The following is a 5,000-nucleotide window of genomic DNA, read 5'->3' as shown; positions in this document are numbered from 1 at the left end:
TATATATAGTGTGATGGTGTCTCTTGTTGTGTGTCTCTTGTTGTGATAGTGTCTATATATATATATATATATAGTGTGATGGTGTCTCTTGTTGTGATGTGTGTTCTATATATATATATATAGTGTTATGGTGTCTCTTGTTGTGATGTGTGTTCTGTCCTATATATATATATATAGTGTGATGGTGTCTCTTGTTGTGATGTGTGTTCTGTCCTATATATATATATATATATGTGTGTCTCTTGGTGTTCTCCTTGTTGTGATGTGTGTTCTGTCCTATATATATATATATATATAGTGTTATGGTGTCTCTTGTTGTGATGTGTGTTCTGTCCTATATATATATATATAGTGTGATGGTGTCTCTTGTTGTGATGTGTGTTCTGTCCTATATATATATATATAGTGTGATGGTGTCTCTTGTTGTGATGTGTGTTCTGTCCTATATATATATATATATAGTGTGATGGTGTCTCTTGTTGTGATGTGTGTTCTGTCCTATATATATATATATAGTAGTGTTATGGTGTCTCTTGTTGTGATGTGTGTTCTGTCCTATATATATATATATATAGTGTGATGGTGTCTCTTGTTGTGATGTGTGTTCTGTCCTATATATATATATATAGTGTTATGGTGTCTCTTGTTGTGATGTGTGTTCTGTCCTATATATATATATATATATAGTGTGATGGTGTCTCTTGTTGTGATGTGTGTTCTGTCCTATATATATATATATAGTGTGATGGTGTCTCTTGTTGTGATGTGTGTTCTGTCCTATATATATATATATATAGTGTGATGGTGTCTCTTGTTGTGATGTGTGTTCTGTCCTATATATATATATATATAGTGTGATGGTGTCTCTTGTTGTGATAGTGTGTGTTTGATGTCCTGTATATATATATATATAGTGTGATGGTGTCTCTTGTTGTGATGTGTGTTCTGTCCTATATATATATATATAGTGTTATGGTGTCTCTTGTTGTATATATATATATATATAGTGTGATGGTGTCTCTTGTTGTGATGTGTGTTCTGTCCTATATATATATATATAGTGTGATGGTGTCTCTTGTTGTGATGTGTGTTCTGTCCTATATATATATATATATATAGTGTGATGATGGTGTCTCTTGTTGTGATGTGTGTTCTGTCCTATATATATATATATATATATAGTGTTATGGTGTCTCTTGTTGTGATGTTCTGTCCTATATATATATATATATGGTGTCTCTCTTGTTGTGATGTGTGTTCTGTCCTATATATATATATATATAGTGTGATGGGTGTCTCTTGTGTGATGTGTGTTCTGTATATATATATATAGTGTGATGGTGTCTCTTGTTGTGATGTGTGTTCTGTCCTATATATATATATATATGTGATGGTGTCTCTTGTTGTGATGTGTGTTCTGTCCTATATATATATATATAGTGTTATGGTGTCTCTTGTTGTGATGTGTGTTCTGTCCTATATATATATATATATATATAGTGTGATGGTGTCTCTTGTTGTGATGTGTGTTCTGTCCTATATATATATATATAGTGTGATGGTGTCTCTTGTTGTGATGTGTGTTCTGTCCTATATATATATATATAGTGTTATGGTGTCTCTTGTTGTGATGTGTGTTCTGTCCTATATATATATATATAGTGTATGGTGTCTCTTGTTGTGATGTGTGTTCTGTCCTATATATATATATATAGTGTGATGGTGTCTCTTGTTGTGATGTGTGTTCTGTCCTATATATATATATATATAGTGTGATGGTGTCTCTTGTTGTGATGTGTGTTCTGTCCTATATATATATATATATAGTGTGATGGTGTCTCTTGTTGTGATGTGTGTTCTGTCCTATATATATATATATATAGTGTGATGGTGTCTCTTGTTGTGATGTGTGTTCTGTCCTATATATATATATATATAGTGTGATGGTGTCTCTTGTTGTGATGTGTGTTCTGTCCTATGGTGTCTCTTGTTGTGATGTGTGTTCTGTCCTATATATATATATATAGTGTTATGGTGTCTCTTGTTGTGATGTGTGTTCTGTCCTATATATATATATATATATATAGTGTGATGGTGTCTCTTGTTGTGATGTGTGTTCTGTCCTATATATATATATATAGTGTGATGGTGTCTCTTGTTGTGATGTGTGTTCTGTCCTATATATATATATATAGTGTGATGGTGTCTCTTGTTGTGATGTGTGTTCTGTCCTATATATATATATATATATAGTGTGATGGTGTCTCTTGTTGTGATGTGTGTTCTGTCCTATATATATATATATAGTGTGATGGTGTCTCTTGTTGTGATGTGTGTTCTGTCCTATATATATATATATATAGTGTGATGGTGTCTCTTGTTGTGATGTGTGTTCTGTCCTATATATATATATATATATATAGTGTGATGGTGTCTCTTGTTGTGATGTGTGTTCTGTCCTATATATATATATATAGTGTGATGGTGTCTCTTGTTGTGATGTGTGTTCTGTCCTATATATATATATATAGTGTGATGGTGTCTCTTGTTGTGATGTGTGTTCTGTCCTATATATATATATATATAGTGTGATGGTGTCTCTTGTTGTGATGTGTGTTCTGTCCTATATATATATATATAGTGTGATGGTGTCTCTTGTTGTGATGTGTGTTCTGTCCTATATATATATATATATATATAGTGTGATGGTGTCTCTTGTTGTGATGTGTGTTCTGTCCTATATATATATATATATATAGTGTGATGGTGTCTCTTGTTGTGATGTGTGTTCTGTCCTATATATATATATATATATAGTGTGATGGTGTCTCTTGTTGTGATGTGTGTTCTGTCCTATATATATATATATATAGTGTTATGGTGTCTCTTGTTGTGATGTGTGTTCTGTCCTATATATATATAGTGTATATATATGGTGTCTCTTGTTGTGATGTGTGTTCTGTGTGTTATGGTGTCTCTTGTTGTGATGTGTGTTCTGTCCTATATATATATATATATAGTGTGATGGTGTCTCTTGTTGTGATGTGTGTTCTGTCCTATATATATATATATAGTGTGATGGTGTCTCTTGTTGTGATAGTGATGGTGTCTCTTGTTGTGATGTGTGTTCTGTCCTATATATATATATATATAGTGTGATGGTGTCTCTTGTTGTGATGTGTGTTCTGTCCTATATATATATATATAGTGTTATGGTGTCTCTTGTTGTGATGTGTGTTCTGTCCTATATATATATATATAGTGTGATGGTGTCTCTTGTTGTGATGTGTGTTCTGTCCTATATATATATATATAGTGTTATGGTGTCTCTTGTTGTGATGTGTGTTCTGTCCTATATATATATATATAGTGTGATGGTGTCTCTTGTTGTGATGTGTGTTCTGTCCTATATATATATATATATAGTGTGATGGTGTCTCTTGTTGTGATGTGTGTTCTGTCCTATATATATATATATAATATAGTGTGATGGTGTCTCTTGTTGTGATGTGTGTTCTGTCCTATATATATATATATAGTGTGATGGTGTCTCTTGTTGTGATGTGTGTTCTGTCCTATATATATATATATATAGTGTTATGGTGTCTCTTGTTGTGATGTGTGTTCTGTCCTATATATATATATATATAGTGTGATGGTGTCTCTTGTTGTGATGTGTGTTCTGTCCTATATATATATATAGTGTGATGGTGTCTCTTGTTGTGATGTGTGTTCTGTCCTATATATATATATATAGTTGTGATGGTGTCTCTTGTTGTGATGTGTGTTCTGTCCTATATATATATATATAGTGTGATGGTGTCTCTTGTTGTGATGTGTGTTCTGTCCTATATATATATATATATAGTGTGATGGTGTCTCTTGTTGTGATGTGTTCTGTCCTATATATATATATATATAGTGTTATGGTGTCTCTTGTTGTGATGTGTGTTCTGTCCTATATATATATATATATATATAGTGTGATGGTGTCTCTTGTTGTGATGTGTGTTCTGTCCTATATATATATATATGTGTGTTCTGTCTATATATATATATATTAGTGTGATGGTGTCTCTTGTGTGATGGTGTCTCTTGTTGTGATGTGTGTTCTGTCCTATATATATATATATATAGTGTGATGGTGTCTCTTGTTGTGATGTGTGTTCTGTCCTATATATATATATATATATAGTGTGATGGTGTCTCTTGTTGTGATGTGTGTTCTGTCCTATATATATATATATATAGTGTGATGGTGTCTCTTGTTGTGATGTGTGTTCTGTCCTATATATATATATATAGTGTGATGGTGTCTCTTGTTGTGATGTGTGTTCTGTCCTATATATATATATATATAGTGTGATGGTGTCTCTTGTTGTGATGTGTGTTCTGTCCTATATATATATATATAGTGTTATGGTGTCTCTTGTTGTGATGTGTGTTCTGTCCTATATATATATATATATAGTGTGATGGTGTCTCTTGTTGTGATGTGTGTTCTGTCCTATATATATATATATATATAGTGTGATGGTGTCTCTTGTTGTGATGTGTGTTCTGTCCTATATATATATATATATAGTGTAGTGTTATGGTGTCTCTTGTTGTGATGTGTGTTCTGTCCTATATATATATATATATAGTGTGATGGTGTCTCTTGTTGTGATGTGTGTTCTGTCCTATATATATATATATATATATATAGTGTGATGGTGTCTCTTGTTGTGATGTGTGTTCTGTCCTATATATATATATAGTGTTATATATATATATATATAGTGTGATGGTGTCTCTTGTTGTGATGTGTGTTCTGTCCTATATATATATATATATAGTGTTATGGTGTCTCTTGTTGTGATGTGTGTTCTGTCCTATATATATATATATATATAGTGTGATGGTGTCTCTTGTTGTGATGTGTGTTCTGTCCTATATATATATATATAGTGTGATGGTGTCTCTTGTTGTGATGTGTGTTCTGTCCTATATATATATAT

The sequence above is a fragment of the Oncorhynchus masou genome, chromosome 5, assembly GCF_036934945.1.
Source record: "Oncorhynchus masou masou isolate Uvic2021 chromosome 5, UVic_Omas_1.1, whole genome shotgun sequence".
Taxonomy (NCBI): Eukaryota; Metazoa; Chordata; class Actinopteri; order Salmoniformes; family Salmonidae; genus Oncorhynchus; species Oncorhynchus masou.
This window is presented reverse-complemented; position numbering follows the sequence as displayed.